Raw genomic sequence first — 23,681 nt, 5'->3', positions numbered from 1 at the left:
AATCCCTCCCAGCATCAGGGTCTTTTCCAATGAGTCACCTCTTCGCATGAGGTGGCCAAAGTATTGGAGTTTCAGCTTTAGCATCAGTCTTTCCAAAGAACACCCAGGACTGATCTTTATAATGGACTGGTTGGATCTCCTTGCAGTCCAAGGGACTCTCAAGAGTCCTCTCCAACACCACAGTTCAAAAGCATCAATTCTTCAGCGCTCAGTTTTCTTCTACCCCCAAATGTCATGCTAATGTTATGACCTGGAACAAGTTTTTGCCTGACAAAAAGATGGGAAGATCTACTGGACAGGGAAAATAGTGTTGATGGGACTAGTTGGACCAAACTTGCCCCAGAGTTCCAGGCCCTGTTTGTTGGAAAACTGACCGAGACTACAGGCCACTACCAAGAATAAAATCGAGTGATGCTTACAATATGGACCCCGACCATATCAGATTCTCAGTACAACTCTGCTGCTGCTGCTAAGTCATTTCAGTCGTGTCTGACTTTGTGCGACCCCATAGACGGCAGCCCACCAGGCTCCGCCATCCCTGGGATTCTCCAGGCAAGAACACTGGAGTGGGTTGCCATTTCCTTCTCCAAAGCATGAAAGTGAAAAGTGAAAGTGAAGTCACTCAGTCATGTCCGACTCTTAGTGACCCCATGGACTACAGCCTACCAGGCTCCTCCATCCATGGGATTTTCCAGACAAGAGTACTGGAGTGGGTTGCCATTGCCTTCTCAGTCAGTACAACTCAGCACCTCCTTATTAATACTAACCCCCAGCTGGCCAAGGATTGTCTTTGCTTATCCTTGGAGGCCCCACATTATTTAGCTATACCAGTACCATTAACTAATGTGACACTGGTGGGACCTCCAACAAATTCATCTGTACCAGAAGAAATGTTGAAACCACGCCCGAGGACTGTTGTACTAACTCTGAAGTCCCCTGAGTGCTTTACAGATAATGGAGGTACAGTACCCATATGCTATTTAACTAAGGACCAATGCAATCAAGTCTTAAAAGATGAATGGCCCACTCATCCTCCCACAAGCACAATATGGAGCCATCCCCACCAAGGACTTTTCTTTATAAGTGGAGCAGATGCCTACTTACGCCTACCAGTCAATTGGAGGGGGATCTGTACTTTAGCTTTCCTCACTCCCCAGGTAAATATCATCCCCAACAATCAGACTCTCACCATTCCTCTGGCAGCACAGACATGATCGAAGAGAGCCATCCAGTTCACACACCTACTGGTCAGTCTGGGGATAATGGCTGGAATAGGTATGGGGGTAGGAGGAATTGCCTCATCAGCCACCTTTTTACCATAAATTATCCAAGGACTTGACAGATGATGTTAAGAGAGTAGCTAAATCATTAGTGGCCTTGCAAGATCAACTAGACTCCCTGGCTGCAGTGGTATTACAAAATAGGAGGGGGCTGGACTTACTGACAGCTCAGAAGGGCAGACTCTGCCTCTTCTTGAACGAAAAACGCTGCTTCTATGTAAACCGATCAGGAATAGTTAGAGATATGGCCCAGCAGATAAAGGAACATATTACAAAAAGGAGACAAAAACTAGCTGATTCCTGGAACAATTGGAACGGTATCGGGAGTTGAGCATCGTGGCTTCTCCCTTTAACCAGTCCTCTCTTCATGCTCCTTGCGGTGGTCTTGTTTGGCCCTTGCATTCTCAATGCAGTTGCCTGGTTCATAACCTTTTGGATTGAATCCATAAAGTTACAAATGGTAGTAGCTCAATACAGACCCCTAAACAATGATGAGCTCAGTATGTCCTACTAAAACGTGAGGTGAAGCTTTCTACAATGAGTGACAGAAGCATCAAGAGCAGGGATTGAAGAGGAAAAGTTAAAATTTAAAATAACTTCCTGCTCATTCTGCTTCTGTGACTCAGCTTGCTCCTTGCAAAGTCTAGATCACATAGGTCACATAGTCTCGGAAAATGGAAACTTTCAACAATGTTAGGAACTGAAGCTTATCTCACTCATACTTGCCTGCTTTTGCAATTGCCTAGCCACTGTAATCCTGCTTAACCAGCCTGTCCCTGTAAAGGTCAGGCACCCTGCCTCCCCTCCACACCCCATCCTAACTGCTGTTCCAGCACATGAGCACAAAACCCCCAGTTTAAACCAACCCATTAACAGTTAGTGTGGTCCACTATAGTCCAATGTCATACACGGTCTATAAAGCTTTGTAACCCCTTTGTTGAGGGCTCAGAGCTTGGAGCGATAACTCCTCTGGGCCCGCCGGGGTAATAAACCTGAGTTCTCCAACTCTCCAAGTGTGGGGCTTGGCTTCTCAGTTACTGGTTTCTGCAACACTGTCAAATGGGATCTCTGTGCTCACAGGGCCTCCAGAGACAGCGGCCCCTGCCGCTGCCGTGCTCATGCTCCCTGTCAGTCAGCACAGAGCTGTGAGGGAGCTGGAGGGCCCTCCAGCCCCTGTGTCCCTGTGTGCCATCAGCCACCTGTACCGGCAACACTTCCATCAGAAATGCTTGTCGTAGCTCTTCCTCCAGCCTCAGGCTGCCTCTCTAGTTTGGAATCCCATCGCTTTGCTCCATATCATTCCCTGAATAGTCCTGACTCCAAACTCTCCTTTTAACCTGTCGTGATTATCACCACTTTCCTCGCACCTCTCCTCCACTCAACAGTCTGGGCTTCTTAATTACCATTGTTTGCATTTACATGATAATTTCATATCATAAAGAAAAAAATTAATATTCAATCATTTTGGACCAAATACAGTTGGTTTTTTTTTCTTTTGCAAAGATCATTCTGCCCTTTCTGCAATACCTTTACTGATTTAAATAACTTAAGGACCTGGAGAAGCTCTGCTATAAATATGCTGTATAAATTGTATGCATATTATGCTTGTCCTTCTAACTATTTAACATGCTGTTCTTCATTATTGAATCATCCAGCTTGAGATATTTTGAAGCTGTTTTATCAGGTGCATACATGTTTAAAACTGAGATAGCAACCTGGTATGTTAAAATTTTTACCATTATGCAGTGACCTTTCGGGCTTTCCACGTAGTTCAGCTAGTAAAGAATCCGCCTGCAATGCAAGAGACCCTGGGTCAGTTCTTGGGTCAGGAAGATCCACTGGAGAAGGACAGGCTACCCACTCCAGTATTCTTGGACTTCCCAGGTGGCTCAAATGGTAAAGAATCTGCCGGCAATATGGGAGACCTGGGTTCGATCCCTGGGTTGGGAAGATCCCCTGGAGGAGGTTATGGCAACCCACTCCAGTATTCTTACATGCAGAATCACCATGGACAGAGGAGCCTGGTGGGCTACAGTCCCATAGGGTCACAAAGAGTCAGACACGACTGAGCAACTAAACACAGCACAGCAGTGACCTTTCCTATCCTATCCTAAAATAGGATTTAAGACCATAAGTATTAGTGGGATTGGAGAGGGTCACTAGACAATGTGTCTTTTTCATTCTTACATTTTCAACTTATATTGAAAACTTTTATTTATACATCCATGTATTTTTTCACTGTAATTTATTTCACTTACATTTATTTTATTCGTCAATTTGGACCTATGTAGTAGACAAATGCCTTGTTCTGCAGAGATCCATTTTCATATTAGAGTGTTCTTTGGGGAAATCTGATCTAACAAAACCTGTTTTTACAATCTGTGTATTATTTTATTTCTCTTAAACATTTTTCATTATTTTAATCTATGTCTCATATTGGGGGGGTATTGATGTTTACATCTCCTCCACTACCCAAAGGAAAAAAAAATTTTGTTCTTTCTTTTAGAAAGTGAAAGTTACTCAATTGTGTCTGACTCTCTGCGACCCTATAGACTATACAGTCCATGGAATTCTCTAGGCCAGAATACTGTAGTGAGTAGCCTTTCCCTTCTCCAGGGGATCTTCCCAACCCAGGGATTGAACCCAGGTGTCCTGCATTGCAGGTGCCACAAGGGAAGCCCAAGAATCCTGGAGTGGGTAGCCTAATACTTCTCCAGGGGATCTTTCTGACCCAGGAATCAAACTGGAGTCGCCTGAATTGCAGGCACATTCTTTACCACTGAGCTTGAGCTATCAGGGAAGCCGGGAAGAATTTTAGCGTGTATTCAAATATTTCAGACTCTTCACTCCTTATAGTCATTCAGTTCAGTTCAGTTCAGTTCAGTCGCTCAGTCGTGTCCGACTCCTTGCGACCCCATGAATCACAGCACGCCAGGCCTCCCTGTCCATCACCAACTCCCAGAGTTCACTCAGACTCACGTCCATCAAGTAGTGATGCCATCCAGCCATCTCATCCTCTGTCATCCCCTTCTCCTCCTGCCCCCAATCCCTCCCAGTATCAGGGTCTTTTCCAATGAGTCAACTCTTCACATGAGGTGGCCAAAGTACTGGAGTTTCAGCTTTAGCATCAGTCCTTCCAAAGAAATCCCAGGGCTGATCTCCTTTAGAATGGACTGGTTGGATCTCCTTGCAGTCCAAGGGACTCTCAAGAGTCTTCTCCAACACCACAGTTTAAAGGCATCGATTCTTCGGCACTCAGCTTTCTTCACAGTCCAACTCTCACATCCATACATGACCAGTGGAAAAACCATAGCCTTGACTAGACAAACCTTTGTTGGCAAAGTAATGTCTCTGCTTTTGAATACGCTATCTAGGTTGGTCACCACTTTCCTTTTAAAAAGTGAGAGTACTGTATATGATATCATAATGTTGAAGGTATTGCATACATATTTGTCTAAATCCATAGAGTGTACATTAGGAATTACTCATAATGTGAACTATGAACTTTGGATAATTATTATGTGTTAATGTAGGTTCATCAATTATCAAAAATTTACCTCTGATAAGGGATTTAATAATGAAGGAATTTCTGTGCTTGTGGAGACATGGTGTTATGGGTTATATCCATACCTTCCACTTGTTTTTGTTCTGAACCCAAAACTTTGCCAGAAGATGTATATAAAAGTTTTTAAAAAGTATAAAAGCTTTTTCTTGACAGTTATTATCTGTAAACTGTACCTAAATCACTACCAAAGAAAAGGGACATCTGTAATTGAGATGCTTTGGAGTGAAAAATATCAATAATTAAGCAACAGAAAGTTTAATCACTTTTGTTCTTATATGAACTTTCTTAGTTCAACCCAACAAAAGATTGTATTTGAAAAACAAACAATACAAATATCTATTTTTCTTTTGTCATGTGTTTCCTTGAATGGGTAAATAACGCAAAATAAAAACCATCCTCGGTGGCTTAAATGGTAAAGAATCGGCCTGTGATGCAGGAGATGCAAGAGACATGGGTTCAATCCCAGAGTCGGGAAAATCACCTGGAGAGGGGAATGGTGACCCACTTCGGTATTCTTGCCTTGGATATCTCATGAACAGAGAAGCCAGGCAGGCTACAGTCCATAGGTCATAAAGAGTCAGATACGACTGAATGATGTTCACTTACAGTAGAGTATAAGTATTTTCCAATGATGCCTATACTTATTATGTGTTATAGAAAATTAACAAAGTGTCCTTGCTCTTTTAGATGACTTTAAAGGCTGAACAACCATCTGATGCTTTATATCGGCCTAGGTAATATGAGATGCCCACATGGCATGAAGAATTTGTCAGAGAAAATTAGATTATGTGAAAATTCAAAGGGCACACACAGTAGTTCCATCTTTCTCCTCCAAATAATATGTTTTTTGAGACCTGTAACTAGAAACAGGCATTTGTCTCAGCTTCTAGTTCACCCTTATGTAATATCAATCCAAGTTAACTTCATTTATTTTATTTGCCTAGAGCTATACCCAAAGACATTCCTGTAAATGATGTGGAATCAGATAAATGATTAAATGGCTTCAATCCATTTAATGTGGAGTCGTTCAGACCCCAGGATACAAATTTACCAAAAGAGAAGGTGCTTATGCAGTCTTTCTAAGGTATTTGAATAAATTTTGCCTTAATAAATTAGAAAACGATAAGGCAGGCTCAGTATATATCAAATGGAAAAATAAATTGCCAGTAATTGGGTTTTTTTTATCATATTTATTTTTCTGGCAATAAACTTTAACTCAGCCTATTCAGATTGATTATGAGAAGTGGGAAAACAGAAATGGAAAATTGAAGCTTGGTGAGCAGAGCAGTCACATGGCACACATTCTGAAGCAGCCTCACTGAAGAGAGCTTCAGTGAAGGGCATTCACACAGGCATTGACAATGAAGTAAAGAGTATCTTAGGAAAATGTGGTTTGACAACAACAGAAATATTAAGTTGAGTAGCTTACTAATTGTCTTGGTTCGTTTCAATCACATAGCTTTAATATCCTCCCTTTCCACCATGTCTATGTATTTACCACCAACTCAAGTGAAATGTGACAAATAGAAAAACTTCAAAATTTTCTGAATATTTCACATGCCAAATTCTAATGTAAAATATCATTTTCATCTATGATGAAACAAATTGTCCACCCACTGCCTTTTTAATTTTTTTCAGGACACGGCAAGGTTTCTAATGGAAAATCAACCTATTAGCATCTTTTACAGCTTAGATTAAAATAAAGTAGGAAAGTACAGCCCTATTTGCATGTTTTTCTAATTTAGAAGGAAAAAAATATTAAAACAAAAATTGAAGTCTATACTGCTATAACTAGGTAAATTATCAAGGATTAGGGATAACAATTCTCCAGCTTGATACTGCTGGTGTCAGGAGAAGCCCCCTGGAGAGGGCTTTCCTAGCCATTCTCTATCAAAGATAGATGGCATGCTGACATTAAAAACTGAGTTGGTCGTATGAAACGATGTAGCTGTTGGGACCTGACACATACTCTTTTCCATGCAGACATTGAAAGTATTATTCCAGAACACTCCACCTGTTGTGAGTTGTCTGGACAATTTATTCAAATTTGGAAAAAATAATATTTTGTAGTTAAAATGAAAAAATTAATATTTACCTCCTTAGTAAGTTCTCAATAATGAGCACCACTATTATTTTAACTTACTACCAATAATAACATTAAATAATAAAATATTTCAAAATAAAATCTGCTATTATTATTTAATTTTAAGAGTAAATAATTTGAGCAGCATACTTATATTTTTCAATGCATAGAATTCTGAGCATAGTTGTTATGCCATGAGACCCTTGATTTAATAAATATATTAGTTGAATCCAGGTTTTCAAATAAAAAGAAAGCTAGCCTGCATTTTCTAACCTTGTAAAGACACAAAACAGAAAGAACAGCAATGTCAGAAGATCTTACAAACACCTTTAGGTGAATAACTGTTCATTTCTTTAGAATTTGGAGCAAACCTCTTCTGTCTTCTGTAGGTAAGTGATTCCTTTTGAGTAAAAGCTTATGGATTGTTCTAGGTTCCTAGTAGAGGCTGAATTATTTTCCACAAACACAAAGTGTTATTAGTGCCTAACCTTGTCTCTCAGTATTTCATTTAAGAGGTTCGAAGCAAAGAGTGACTCAGCTGGAAAAGACATGAACAAGACCCAAAGATGGATAAAGTGACAAACCTTTTGGGAGGGAATGTTAGCGTGTGTTTGGATGCATGAGCAATAGTTATATTAGGGAAAAGCATTATATTAATAATTTCTCATATCAAAGTTATACATTTAAAAGAAATGTCTAGAATGGGCTTCCCTTGTAGCTAAGCTGGTAAAGAATCTGCCTGCAATGCAGGAGACCTGGGCTTGATCCCTGGGTTGGGAAGATCTCCTAGAGAAGGGTCAGGCTACCCACTCTAATATTTTGGCCTGGAGAGTTGCGTGGACTATATAGTCCATGGAGCCAGAAAAAGCTGGACATGACTGAGCCACTTACTTTCAGAATGCCACTTACTTTCAGAAATATAGTTAAAATATTGTGAGTGAAGAATAAGATTTATAAAGATGTAGGAAAATGTAAAGTTGACTAAGAATATACTGTGCTCTGCCTCTTTGGTTAAGCTGGCAACTACACTTCATAGATCACCTTGCCCTGTCTTTTCTTAAGCAGTGTTGGGAAAAATAGAAATGTAGGCAAAATTTGGAGGTCATTAATCAGACAAGTGGGTTTCCCAGGTGGCCCAGTGAGCCTGAACCTGCCTGCCAATGCAGGAAAGGTGGTTAGATCCCTGGGTTGGGAAGATCCCTTGGAGGAGGATATAGCAACCCACTCCAGTATTCTTGCCTGGGAACTCCCATGGACAGAGGAGCCTGGTGGGCTACGATCCATGGAAACCCAAAGACTCAGACATGATAGTGACTAAACAACAACAGCAGACTAATGTGGTGACAGAAAGAACAGTGCCTAGTTAGTTCAGGCTTCTACTTTTATACTTGTCCAAATCTTCCAGGAAGCTGAAACTGCAGCAACCAGAAGGGGTCTGAGGCTCACCAACATGGAACCAGAATGGCAGGAGTAAAACCATTCCATCGGCCCCTCCACAGTTGAGTTCAGTTCAGTCACTCAGTCGTGTCCGACTCTTTGTGACCCCATGAATCGCAGCATGCCAGGCCTCCCTGTCCATCACCAACTCCCAGAGTTCACTCAGACTCAAGTCCATCAAGTCAGTGATGCCATCCAGCCATCTCATCCTCTGTCATCCCCTTCTCCTCTTGCCCCCAATCCCTCCCAGCATCAGAGTCTTTTCCAATGAGTCAACTCTTCGCATGAGGTGGCCAAAGTACTGGAGTTTCAGCTTTAGCATCATTCCTTCCAAAGAAATCCCAGGGCTGATCTCCTTCAGGATGGACTGGTTGGATCTCCTTGCAGTCCAAGGGATTCTCAAGAGTCTTCTCCAACACCACAGTTCAAAAGCATCAATTCTTCAGCCTCAGCTTTCTTCACAGTCCAACTCTCACATCCATACATGACCACAGGAAAAACCATAGCCTTGACTGGATGGACCTTTGTTGGCAAAGTAATGTCTCTGCTTTCCAATATGCTATCCAGGTTGGTCATAACTTTCCTTCCAAGGAGGAAGCATCTTTTAATTTCATGGCTGCAATCACCATCTGCAGTGATTTCGGAGCCCCCCAAAATAAAGTCTGACACTATTTCCACTGTTTCCCCATCTATTTCCCATGAAGTGATGGGACCAGATGCCATGATCTTCTTTTTCTGAATGTTGAGTTTTAAGCCAACTTTTTCACTCTTCTCTTTCACTTTCATCAAGAGGCTTTTTAGTTCCTCTTCACTTTCTGCCATAAGGGTGGTGTCATCTGCATATCTGAGGTTATTGATATTTCTTCTGGCAATCTTGATTCCAGCTTGTGCTTCTTCCAGCCCCTCCACAAGCTTCACATAAATAATCTTACCTCCTCCTCCTCATTCTCTTTCTTCTCCTTCTAACTTTTTCTTTCTGCATTTATAAGGGATTGTGATATTTAATTAAGATGGAGAGCTCCCTAGCATTATTCATTTGAGTGCTACTGCTCTCAAGGGTGAATCTTAGGCTCTAGAAAGAGACAGCACTAAACAATGCAGAAAGAACTTTTCAAGACTGTGATATCAAGGGAGGTTTGAATCTGAAACCTGTCCAAAGGTCCTGGCACCACTACATGTTGTAGATTTAAAGTGACAAGGTTTAGCTTCTCTCTATGTTCAAATAATTCTGGAGAACCATTTAAGGGGGCAAGAGGAAGATTTTATAAATTAAGGAAAAAAAGAGAGAGAGAGAGAAATTCCTGGGGATGTAAAGTCTCTCCAGAACTACTGAATATATATAGTGACTTAAACTTGGAGTGCAGAATCAAGGCTTGAGGAATGAAAACCCTAGATTAGAGGGTAGATTTTAATTCCTTATTTCCTCACTTCAGTACTTTTCACCTATCACAGTGTGCTACGATAACCTCAGGCTGTCATTTTGGATGTGATGCTACCTGTCAGCAAGGTCTCAGAGTGTGCTGATGTGATGCAAACAGATGAAGGATGATCTGCCATTCTCTGGCATTCACATCTCCAAGTGTTCTCTCTCCAAAACCAGAGGGATTTGCAAGTAAAATGACTGCCTCCTCCCAGTTCGTTGCTTCTTAGGAATTTAAAGGAAAAACCCAAATCAGAGTTGATTTTTGGTTCAGGGACAGCAAAATGGAGAAGATGGGACTGTCTAACTTCAACATTTTCTGTTGCTTTTGAAACCCTGTTCAAGCCCTTGTGTTCATTGTCTTTCGAAGTAGAATGCTGACTCAGGAGTTAATGATCGGAAAATGTGAAAGGGCAGGAACAAAGAATAACTGTTGGCCTGGGGAACTGATAACAGTTGAGACTGTAATTCTGCCACGTAGGAGAATCACCAAACTCCCAGTTGTCTGAAAGATTTGAATAAAGGCCTACCACACATTCCTCAGTTGTTTTTACAGGAAGCAGACACCTCCAGATAAAAACTACTGACCACAAGAGCATTGATCCTAGGCTGGTTGAAACCAGAAGGCTGACAATGTTTGAAACTTCACCTGGAGGCCAGCCAATCCAAGGACTGTCCACACGCGGATCATACCCTGCTCCTTGAACACTATAGAACTCCTCACTACCCCCTCTAGGGTGGGTCACACAGTCTCAAGGGCATTGGCCCCCTTCGTCTGGCAAAGCAATAACAGCTACTCTTTTCTATTTCACCCAAAACTCTGTCTCCACGTCTCTATTTGGAATAGAGGCCAAATTTTATCAACACTTTCTCAAAATGTATCTGGATATATAAAACTAAGGAAAGGTTCATATTAATCAGGCTCCATGGAATATCTCAAGCCATCTGAATGAAGCAAACCTTTCCAGAAAACGGAACAACACATAATAACTAAAATGAATGAGATAGTTGTATAGTTAAAAGTAAGCATGATACATATGAGGGGTCCAGCTGCTTAAAATAAAAACAAACAAAAAACCTAGATGTGACTTTTCGTGCCCAGTCACAGAAATTACATTGACTTTAAATAACTGGCGGGCCTCAATAGAGTAAATCTATCCCCTCCCCATACCAGGCGTGGGGTGCAGTCAGGGCTTTGCAGGCTCAGAAGGGAGCTTCAGTCAAGGACTCAAGCCCGTCTGTGTAGTCCTGCTGTTACACACCTTTGCATTCCCAGGCAGTCTTCAGCCATGGCCTTCTTCTGTGCCTCTGTGAGACCCTCTTTTGTATATATGTTTGAGAAGGCAGGGACAAAAGGGAAACTTGAGGATACTTTCTCTGGACTTTGGCAGCCTATCCCTCTCCTTCACCACAGCATGAATATCTATGTGGAATGTAACTACAAAACACACAATGAAAATACAAAAACAAACAAATAAACAAAACAAAAAAAAACCATTTTGTCAAGATATCAAGTATTCAACAGAACAAGAAGCACAAAATAGCAAGATGTTGAGTCTATCAGACAGGGATGTCAATGTAGCTACCGTTAATATGATACAATGTCTAGCAGCAAAGGTGAACATATATGGTGGGCATTTCCAGTAGAGATGTGGAAGATATATAGAAAGGCAAGCAAAATGTTTAAAATATATAAATATATGATACCAGAGAGGAAGAATTTTCTCAAACTACTCAACAGATAGAACCACAGAAAATGAATCAGTGATCTTGAATATAATTCAATACAAATGTTCTATGTTGAAATAAGGAATTTAAAAAAAGGAAATGTAAAAGATAATAGTATTGAAGAGCTATTTAAAAAATCAAATAGCCTAATGTATGTATTTGAAGTCACAGAAAAAGAAGAGAATAAGTCTAAAATTATATTTGAATATATAGGATGAAATTTTCAAAAAATAATGAGAAACAACAAACAACTGATCCCAAAAGGCATAAAACTCTAAACACCCTCAATAGATGCAAAAAAAAAATGGATAAACTTTATTTACTCATGATAAACAAAATATAAAACTTTCAGCAAACTCGGAATAGATGGAATCTCCTTAAAATGAGAAAAAGCATCTATAAAAACCTATATCCAATATTATACTTAACAGTAGTCTGCTCTTGTCAGTTCTATTCAATATGAAATGGATATCCTAGTCATTGCAACAAGACAAAAACAAGAAATAAGGGATATACAGTTTTGAAAGGGAGAATTAAATGCCTTTCTGTGATGTGATTGTGTATCCTAGAGAATCTACCAAAAAAAAAAAACTTAGAAAATCTGCAAAATAAGCTACTAAAACTAAGGAATGCCTTAGGTAAGTCTGCAACATACAAATTAAAATACTAAAATTAAATTTATTTCTTACTTGTTAATTTTATTAATGAATTATGTGGTATGTTAGACCACATAATTAGAAATTGAAAGTGAATGAAAAATAGCACTTACAATGTCATTTGTTTGTGGAATACTATAAAACATTGCTGAAATAAATCAAAGAAACATATACAAATGGAGAGACACACTGTGTGTATGGATCAGAAGGTGATACCTTTAAGATGTCAACTCTGTCTGAATTAATTTATTGCAGTTTTTATCAAAAGCATATCAGCTTCACTTTTGTCAGTGAAGTTTATAGTTACCTCTTTTTTCCTCATCTTCTTTGATCTAATTCAATTCATTCTCTAAACTTCACCTTAAGCAATATCTTTTGTAAGCATCAAATCCATTAGAGCAACTCCATATAAAACACTTCAGCAGTTTCTCATTGTCCTTATGTTGGAGACAAAATTTCAAAGATGTATTGGACATGTGCCCAAATCATGCAATATTACTGCATTCACTTCCTTGGCTTCTTAATTGCATAATTTTCTCTTATGCCACAGAGGTATCTGTCTATTTAGTCCTTACAATACATTACTTTTCCAATTAATATAAATAAACAATTTTTTAAAAATACATTTACTTTATATTGGCTCACATAAATAGCAAATGTTGAAATTATATAAAATATATGTATAGTTTACATGTGTAATTTATATACATACAAATATATTAACATTTAAAGTGTTATTTGCCAAATAAAAGTTTCTTTATATTTGAGGACTTAATAGGGTGCTTTATATGATTATAATGGCAGAACATAAAGAAAGAGAGAGGTAAATCTTGTGTATATACTGCCTACCATGTGCTTTTATAGACAGAATATGTGTGTCCCTGGAAAATTCACATGTTGAAACCCTAATCCCAATGTGATGGTACATGGAAATGGAGCCATTGGAAGAGAATTAGGTCATGAGGGTGGAGTTCTCCTGAATAGTAACGGTGACCTTCAGAGAGTTCAGAGTTAGCTAGTTCTTTTTCTCCACACAGTAAGAATATGGTCATCTGTAAACTGAGAAAAGCGCTCTCACCAAGAGCTGAACCATATAATCATCCCCATCTAGACTTCCAGCCTCTAGAACTGTAAGAAATAAGTATTTATATTTAAGCTATGCACCCTACAATAATTTGTTACAGAAGCCTGATCTGAGACATGTGCAAGTAGCTTGATTTTCAGTTCAGTTCAATTGCTCAGTCAAGTCCGACTCTTTGCCACCCTATGGACTGCAGCATGCCAGGCCACCCTGTCCATCACCAACTCCCAGAGCTTACACAAACTCATGTCTATCGATTCAGTGATGCCATCCAACCATTTCATACTCTGCTGCCCCTTTATCCTCCTACCTTCAATCTTTTGATCATACACATAAAAGTATTGAACTTAAATTTAATTTGAATATAAGTAGGAAATTTGGAAAACTCAGCAGTGGTCACAGGACTGGAAAAGGTCAGTTTTCATTCCAATCCCAAAGAAAGGCAATGCCAAAGAAGGCTCAAACTACGAATAATTGCACTCATTTCACATGCTAGTAAAGTAGTGCTCAAAATTCTCCAAGCCAGGCTTCAGCAATTCGTGAACCGTGAACTTCCTCATGTTCAAGCTGGTTTTAGAAAAGGCAGAGGAACCAGAGATCAAATTGCCAACATCTGCTGGATCATGGAAAAAGCAAGAGAGTTCCAGAAAGACATCTATTTCTGCTTTATTGACTATGCCAAAGCCTTTGACTGTGTGGATCATAATAAACTGTGGAAAATTCTGAAAGAGATGGGAATACCAGACCACCTGACCTGCCTCTTGAGAAATCTGTATGCAGGTCAGGAAGCAACAGTTAGAACTGGACATGGAACAACAGACTGGTTCCAAATAGGAAAAGGAGTACGTCAAGGCTGTATATTGTCACCCTGCTTATTTAACTTCTATGCATACATCATGAGAAACACTGGACTGGAAGAAACCCAAGCTAGAATCAAGATTGCCAGGAGAAATATCAATAACCTCAGATATGCAGATGACACCACCCTTATGGCAGAAAGTGAAGAGGAACTAAAAAGCCTCTTGATGGAAGTGAAAGAGGAGAGTGAAAAAGTTGGCTTAAAGCTCAACATTCAGAAAATGAAGATCATGGCATCCGGTCCCACCACTTCATGGGAAATAGATGGGGAAACAGTGGAAACAGTGTCAGACTTTATTTTGGGGGGCTCCAAAATCACTGCAGATGGTGACTGCAGCCATGAAATTAAAAGACACTTACTCCTTGGAAGGAAAGTTATTGACCAACCTAGATAGCATATTCAAAAGCAGAGACATTACTTTGCCAACAAAGGTTCGTCTAGTCAAGGCTATGGTTTTTCCTGTGGTCATGTATGAATATGAGAGTTGGACTGTGAAGAAGGCTGAGCACCGAAGAATTGATGCTTTCGAACTGTGGTGTTGGTGAAGACTCTTGAGAATCCCTTGGATGGCGAGGACATCCAACTAGTCCATTCTGAAGGAGATCAGCCCTGGGATTTCTTTGGAAGGAATGATGCTAAAGCTGAAACTCCAGTACTTTGGCCACCTCATGTGAAGAGTTGACTCATTGGAAAAGACTCTGATACTGGGAGGGCTTGGGGGCAGGAGGAGAAGGGGATGACAGGATGAGATGGCTGGATGGCATCACTGACTCGATGGACGTGAGTCTGAGTGAACTCTGGGAGTTGGTGATGGACAGGGAGGCCTGGCATGCTGCGATTCATGGGTGGCAAAGAGTCGGATAGGACTGAGTGACTGAACTGAACTGAGGATCATAAATGGTCTTCATTATATAGAGAGTGGGTTTATATATATGTATGTGAGCCTGTGTGTGTATATAGATAATATATATATATATGGTGTTTATTCATTAATTAATTATAACTCTTCCTTTCTGAGATCAAATCTTACCAACTTCTTCATCATGCAATTTTTTTCTATAGCACTTAATTACTAATTATTGAGTTGTAATTTTACATTGATAATATGATCATTTGAAATTTGTCTCACTACACTGTAAATTCCATAATGTCAATCAATATTTGTACTTGCCAATGCAACCTCAGTGCTGGACAAGTTACAAGTAGTCAGTATTTGGATGGGTAAATGATTGAATACTGAATAAATGATGTAGATTTCAGTAAATTAAAGAATATACATTTGTTAATTGACAGGCAACAATTGATTTCTGCAGTTGGAGTATAGAGAAAAATTATCATCAGAGATTTATTTTCAATGTACTCTAATGAATGAAGCTTTAATACACCATTTTTTCTACTATTAAATGTGTAATATTATGTTAAATATATCTCCTAATTAATTGCACAATAGACAGCTTTTGCTTTAGTGCTTATTTTATATTCATGTTTCTTTTTAGATATTTCCTATATATTGTTACTATAGAAAGGGTATATTATGTTAGCAATACAAACACCACCACACAAATGGAATATTGTCAAGACTATTTATGTTAAATTTATTTCAAAATCTCATACTTACATTTGAATGCAAAGAACTGCATACAAATCTGATCAAATTAACTTTATTTCACATTTGAAATGTTATTAGCAGCTCCTTTTACCAAACAGAAAAGTTATTTGTATAATTAATCATTAGAATGTTCCCCAAAGATTTATTTTCTAGAAAGAAAACTTTTGTGGTTTGCAAGTAATAAAATCGTTTCATCAAGGCTCTGTAGTGATTGATTATCTCAGTTGAGGAGATTTTCTTTATTCCTTGTCTAAACAATTCATTGATTTCTTTCACTTACTTTTGTAATATCTCAAGAATAGCTTTTCATTATTTATTGGTGACATGTTTCCTCTACAGCATACTATTGTTTTCATATTATTAAAATATATATTTATCCACACAAATATCAGCCTTTAACATTTAACTTTCAGACTTTAAAGAGTAAGCATATAAGGCAATTTACATCCTAAAAAAAAAAAATTTGCTAAGTAGTTCTTTCACAGTGATTTCAGAATGTTGAAAGTTACCCTTTATGTTTATAAGGGCAGAACATACAGAGAGGTATATATTTAATATGTGTAGTAAATATTTTGCATTGTGCCCAGATTATATTGCTTTCAGCATTTCCTAACATGATATTCAGCAGTCAATATGAAGGAAAATGAATATTCTTTAATATCAAGAAAATCCAGCTGCTATACCTATCTAGCTTTTTCCAAGAAATAAGTAAACTTAAAAATTATAATCTAAGTAAGTATTACTGGGAAGAAATTTGTAGTTCTTACTTGATGCATACATATATACATGCTGCTGCTGCTGCTGCTAAGTCGCTTCAGTTATGTCTGACTCTGTGCGACCTCATAGACGGCAGCCCACCAGGCTGTCCCGTCCCTGGGATTCTCCAGGCAAGAACACTGGAGTTGGTTGCCATTTCCTTTTCCAATGCATGAAAGTGAAAAGTGAAAGTGAAGTTGCTCAGTCGTGTCTGACTCTTCGAGACCCCATGGCCTGCAGCCTACCAGGCTCCTCCGTCCATGGGATTTTCCAGGCAAGAGTACTGGAGTGGGGTGCCATTGCCTTCTCCAACATATACACATAAGCATTGCAATAATTAGTATATATAATAATAGGTAGACAAGTACATCATAAACTCTAAAAAGATATTCCTGATAACAAAATTAAGAAAAACATTTATATCATTCTAATAATATTACAATTTAGGAAACTTTCATAATACTACAGAAGGAAAGAAAACAATCCTATCCTCTACCTAAGTTACCTAAAATTTCAAATTAGTTAAAAATTAGGAAAATACTGATCAGGTAACTATTTTTTCATAGATCATTTATGTGGCAACATTAGTCATATGCAGAGAAGGCAATGGCACCCCACTCCAGTACTCTTGCCTGATAGGCTGCAGTCCATGCGGTCACGAAGAGTCGGACACAACTGAGTGACTTCACTTTCGCTTTTCACTTTCATGCCTTAGAGAAGGAAATGGCAACCCACTCCAGTGTTCTTGCCTGGAGAATCCCAGGGACAGCGGAGCCTGGTGGGCTGCCATCTATGGGGTCGCACAGAGTCGGACACGACTGAAGTGACTTAGCAGCAGCAGCAGCATTAGTCATATGACATGTGCCACTAAAAGTGAATGGAACGATACTGTTTGCTGTCTTGTTTACTGCTGCATCAGGGTAAAACTGTACCATGACTCATAGATACTCAGTAAGTATTCCTTAAATGGAAAATTAATTGAGGCATAAACATGTGATGGTCATTCTCTACTCTGATGGTCAACAACGCAAGTGGGAAATTGCATAGATGTTAGTTATCATGGTGAGAGTCCCTGTGAATCTAGCAACACAAAATAATCCCTAGACTCTGTGATTTTTAGGTCCTAGATTTGATGATAAGTGGTTCCTACCATGGGCTTTCCTAATGGCTCAGCTGTAAAGAATCTGTCTGCAATGAAAGAGACATGGGTTCGATCCCTGGGTTGGGCAACCCACTCTAGTATTCTTGCCTGAAACATCCCATGGACAGAGTAGCCTGCCAGGCTACAGTCCATGGGGTTGCAAAGAGTTCGACATGACTAAGTGACTAAATATTTATTGCTTATTTAATATCCATCTTAAATTAAAGCTCAGAGAGATTTAAAGATATTTTTATGCCTAAGACAATGACAACATTTCACTTAGATTTACTAAAAATAGTAACCCGGTGTCCAAAATATAATACTAGCCATGAGTTTACTGCTAGTTTAAAGTCCTATCTAACTTGTTCCATCCCACTTTAGTTAGAACTGGGTATTTCTTTTCATACTTCTTAAAGCCTGAAACTCAACCAGGCTCCCTGCTCCTAGTAGGAATGGTGTTAACATATTTCAAGAGAGCAGCTGAATGGCAGCTTTTCCATAGGTGATCATTTAGAAGGAAGTGAGGGTGTTCATACATTCAAAGGTATTTCATCCCTGGAAGCTCTTCCATTCTGCTATCTGGCCCTTATCACTTTGAGGACTCCATTAGTGCCCTTCTCCATTCAAGTCCCTATCCCCAGTCCTCTCTTCCTTTTCCTTTACTTTTCTTCCTTCTCCCAGCACAATCCTTATCTAATTAAAAATATGATAATGTTTTCTTTCTAAAAGTTTAAGAATTTCTGTTCCATAGCAGCTTCTTTTCTTCTATATATGTATATATATATGTCATGGATTCAAAATTAATATACTGAGGTAGAGAGAGTATTCAAATAAAAATGAGTCTTTGATGACATCATTAAGCCACTGAACCAACCCTGAGGTCACTAACTCCAGGCTTCTATTAAGTAATTATTCAAAGTTCATTTTATGTGTAACAGAAAATGAAATTAACTGAACTATGTACTAAATGTCTCTTTTTCTGACTTGCAAGATAGAAAGCTGATTGCTTATGATACCTTTTGATATCACCCAGAAAAAACATCTCTACCTGAAATTTTTCTGTCATTTTTGCAGGAACTGAAACTTTAGTAATTGCAACTTTAGTCTATGGATGATATAAGAAAGAATATTAAAAATACCTATTTCAGGCCTTATTTTGAGGTTTTGCATTTGTGTTGCAATTCAGGGAGACATAGTGTTAAATAATTCCTAGTCCTTGACAGAATGGATGAATAATGGTGGGTGGACCCTAGAAGTGAGAAATGTTTCCTTTTGGAAAAAGCAATGATTAGAAAATAACTGACCACTCAACAGCTGACATGCCTTGAAAGAGAAATGCAGTGCATTTTTATGCAAGGTGAGGAATTAGAGGTTGCAATGGCTTCAACTCTTAGTTTGTAGAAAATCTAGGGCAGTCATTCATGTAGCATAAATGTCACCATAAGCTACAGAAGTGGATAGTACCAAAATGAATGCTAGAGTTTCAGTGACAAATTCAGATATGCTCTCTGTTGGTGATGAACTACCACTGGAATGAAGGAGATTCATGGATGTTTGAGAGGAAAAGTCTAGTACAAATAAGGCAATTAGAACAAGGGGGAACAGGGTGAGATCAAGGTTTCTGTGCCGGCCATACGGGAACAGATGAGAAAGGCAGTGCATGCCATCGTGACTAATGGATTGCAGCAGTATTGAGACCCATTCTTGGAATTTTTTTTTTCTTTCATTACAGGTGGAAATGACTTCATAAACCATAGACCCAGCAAGAATGTCTGAACTGGTGCCTTCTGATAGAGACTTACCTACAAACCAGAGTGGATAGAAAACAGTGGTGAGCAGTCTCTGAGTTGGCTTAGCAACCTTCTGTGTATAACTGTGTATTGTCTATAACTGGATATTTCTATACACAACTGGCAAGATAGATGCAGAATATATCAACCACTTTCCTAACTCAAATTCACAAGTACTCTTGTATTGTTTTTTTCTCAAAGCAGTCCTTCCTAAGAAAATACATTCTTTTATAACATGATCACTATTGCTGTTAGGTGATTTGGTGTTCTGTATTAAAGTATGCATTTAAAACAGTCCAAAATAAACAATTAAATATTTCAATCACAGACCACTAGAACTAGTTAGAAAAACTGGACATAAAAGGAAAAGATGTAAATTATAATCTAAGTGAATCCCAAAATACAAGACCAGAGTGTATTTATACTGTATACCTATTGTTGAGAAAAAAATATACTTGTGTGATTTTTCTTCCAGTTCAATTTGACTTCCATTTGAAATTTCAAAATTCTTTTGTATTCCTGTATTGAATGGTAAATGCTTTGTATAAGAGAGTTCTTTTATTCAGAAAGTATGGTATTATTTGATATTTTTGAGATTTCCCTCATGCTTTTAGGCAGATACCAGACATACTAAAACATTTGAGTTTTAAAATAACTGGTATTACAAGGCATAGGCACAAATAGTATCTAAAATGTTTCATCATTATTTTTGCTGTGAATAGAATCAGCTTTATAAACTCAGAACCAGTTTCTTTTGGGCAATTATCATGAATACACATGAATTGTATTCATTTTCCATTTATGCTGCAAATGGTCGATACTAGAACTGCAGCATAACAACTTAATCAACACACCTTAATGCTCTTCATTCTCCCTGTCTAGACTTTCCAAGGCCAAAAGGATTTACATGCTTTATATCAAAATTAAATGTGCAATAATGTGAAACTCTTTCTGATGTTTTCTTTTATTGTAAGTACAAAACTAAATATTGGAATCCTCTAACTTACAAACAGGTCATGTTCCACACAGTCATTCTGAAGTCAGGTGGGAGGGAATAAGAATGCATTTTCTTACAAAAATAGCAGTTAAGCATCATAGTTGATTTGAGGAGATTAAAGAAAGTGCAATTTCTAGCACACCAGGATTTATGATCAAAAATGTATACTGTCTCAGTAAAAAAAGGTTTCCTCTGTCCACCGTTCTCATATTTTCTACTATTCAGCAATGTACTTCTGCTTCTTCAATCATTAAGATGGTTGAACACAGTTGGGAGGTGGGGTGATATGTAGGCTCTCTGCTTCAAGTAGATTCAGGACATAGATTCTTTCAGCTAATTAGGTTGAATTGGACAATGGGTCCAGTCGTTAATAGGTACAATTAGTTCTCATAGAGATCAAATTCTACTTAACTGAGATAGACAATAAATAAAAATATAATAAATTAGCAGATCATGATAGAAATATAGCAGAGTGTTAGGGCATAGAGCTCTTAGGCGAGTTCTTCAAATTGTGTAGTGAGGAAAGACCTTCCCAGGGAATGACATTTCACCTTGATCCAGGAGGACATGGATTTGACTGAGTAGAGATGAAATATGTGTATCTTAAAGACTGGTGGCTTAAACCTAGTGACATGTGGTGAAGTGGTGATATCAGGAAGAAGCACATTCTGAATAAATTTGCAAGCCAGGCTGTAGGGTTTGGATTTTATCTTAAGTGCCCTAGGAAGCAAGTGAAGATTTTAAGGTAAATAATGTTACATTAACATTTGAAAAGATGACTGGCTTTAGCCCAGTAAAATAAGCCTATTCCCTTTCTATTTTTTCCTTTGTGATTTCTTTCATTTATCCTTCTTTTCTGTGTTTCTGTTTTCTTTATATTTCTAAACACAGCAGATTTTAGAATTAAATTTGTTAATGTGACATATGAACAAGCTGTAATTGCATTTCTCAAGCTTAAAATATTCCCAAACACATGTAACCATTCATTTATTTAACAATATATATTGTATGTGTTCTTTACGTGAAGACTAACCTTTATGTGAAGATACCAGGTATAGAGCAGCTCTCAGAAGGAAATAGATGATAAATATATATGAAAAACCTAATTAACTAAAATACATAGTGAATAAAGGAGCTATAAATATGAGGAAGGAAAATAAAGCACAGAAGAGAGATTTGAAATGTTGGGAGTGGGAGGAAGTTTTCAATTTTTTACAACATTCTCAAAAATGCTTTACTGAGAAGATGATGTTTAAGTAAGAACTAAACGATGAGCAAGTGTACCTTGTTTAATCTTGGGATAAGAAACGTTCAGGTAAGCAAAAGTACACATGCTCTGAGCTATAAACATGATTTCTGGGTTTAAGAATACCAAGAAGGCAACACATATATAAGATACAAGATCTCATGAAGTCTTGAAAAGCCTTCCAAGAATTTTGCTTTCACATTGAGAAAATGGAAAAGCTTCAACAGTTCACTCAGTCATTTGGATCTGTCTTAAATACAACAGGATCACCCTAACTGCTTTGTGAAAATAAATTTAAAAGAAGGGCAAAACTTACATCAAAGAGATCAGCTTCACCAAAAAATAAAATAAAAAAAATTATAATAAACATCGGTTAAGAGATATTAAATAATAAAAGCGAGAGATAAAGGTTGGTTAGAAACAGCAATAGCTCAAAACAGAGAAGTAGCAGATCCTAGGTGTATTTTGGAGGAAAAGAATTTGCACAGGAACTGGATGTGAGAAAAAGAAAACAATCAATAATTCCAATTTTCAGTCTAAGCAATAGAGGGAAAGAGTTGGCTTTGATGAAGCAAAGGAACCTGACAGAGGCAGCTTTATTTATTCAGAGTAAGGTTTGGAGGTAGACTAGAAACTGATTTGAAACATGTTAAGTTTGAATATTAGATATCTAAGTAGAGATGAAATTCGGGCAGTTAGATGAGTGAGCGAAAGAGAAGTAGCTATGTAGATGGTATTTGGAGTCATGATAGAAGTTGAAGTCAGTAAGAAAGTAAAGAGATTTCTCTACAGTGAAAAAGATTCAGGAATAGATCCTTCAGACACTACAATTTTGAGATCTAGAGATGAGCAGTAAGCTTTGCAATTGAAACAGAAAATGATCCAAATAAAACAGCAAGAATATTGTGTTTAAGAACAAAAGCCAGGAGAACATAATTAACTGTGTCATTTACTACAATAGGTCAGGACTAATTTAAACTAATAATTGAAAGTTGGAGATTGAGACACAGAAAAGGACATATTAAGGGAATATGAGAATTAAAAGAATGCTTGGAGATGATTCAACGGCAAATCAGAAGATAACTGATTATATATACTATATATAACATTGACTGATTATATATATCAACTGTATACATGTTATTACTATTATTCAACCGTCAAATATATATATATATATAAAATAGACTGATTATGTATAACATCGACTATATACCTCTCTTGAGGTATCTTTGCTCTCCCTAAAAGAAAGGAAAATAATCTGTGAAGGATGAATGAACTGTAGGAGACAGCCTTTTTGATTTCAGTCTTTAGTGAAAAATAGAAATATTTTTGTAATTATGGGAACAATCTGTGAGGTAAAGAATGGAGTAACAGAGGAGATAAGCTAAAATAATGTCCATAATCTCGTAAGGAAGGATGAAAACTCTCAGAAAACTCACAGAAAACTCCCCCAGAGTAACAGGAGGGAATCCAGAATCAGGTGAGTAGGGAAGCTGCGATGGTGAGAAGTTGTGGGAATTCTCTTCGTTGATTGAATTTTTTTTTTCTCAGTTAAATATGAAACAAGGCCATTCACCTGAGACTGAGGAGGGTGAGGAGAATTGCAGAAAGAATAGAGGTATAGAATTATTATCTAGGAGAGTGGGGAGGGGTAACTAGAATAGGAAAATACACAATGAGCGCTGAGGGCTACTTTAAGTCAGTGATCATTAATTTTAAAGTGTGCTCTTCTCAGTCATTTTCACCTTATAAATGAAGCTTTGATAGTTTTGTATTGAACGTTTTCTATTCTTCCACTAACCAAGAAGATGTATTTTCTTTGCTGTATCTGGACTTTCTCTTATACAACGTGTATTTAGTATTTTGTTCAACACTTGTTTCCTAACCTTTAAACATGAAATTAAAAGACGCTTACTCCTTGGAAGGAAAGTTATGACCAACCTAGATAGCATATTCAAAAGCAGAGACATTACTTTGCCACCAAAGTCCGTCTAGTCAAGGCTATGGTTTTTCCTGTGGTCATGTATGGA

This window comes from Bison bison, unplaced genomic scaffold (genome assembly GCF_000754665.1).
Source record: "Bison bison bison isolate TAMUID 2011002044 unplaced genomic scaffold, Bison_UMD1.0 scf7180017864224, whole genome shotgun sequence".
NCBI classification, from domain to species: Eukaryota; Metazoa; Chordata; class Mammalia; order Artiodactyla; family Bovidae; genus Bison; species Bison bison.
The sequence above is the reverse complement of the archived record's forward strand: the minus strand, read 5'-3'. Positions refer to the sequence as shown.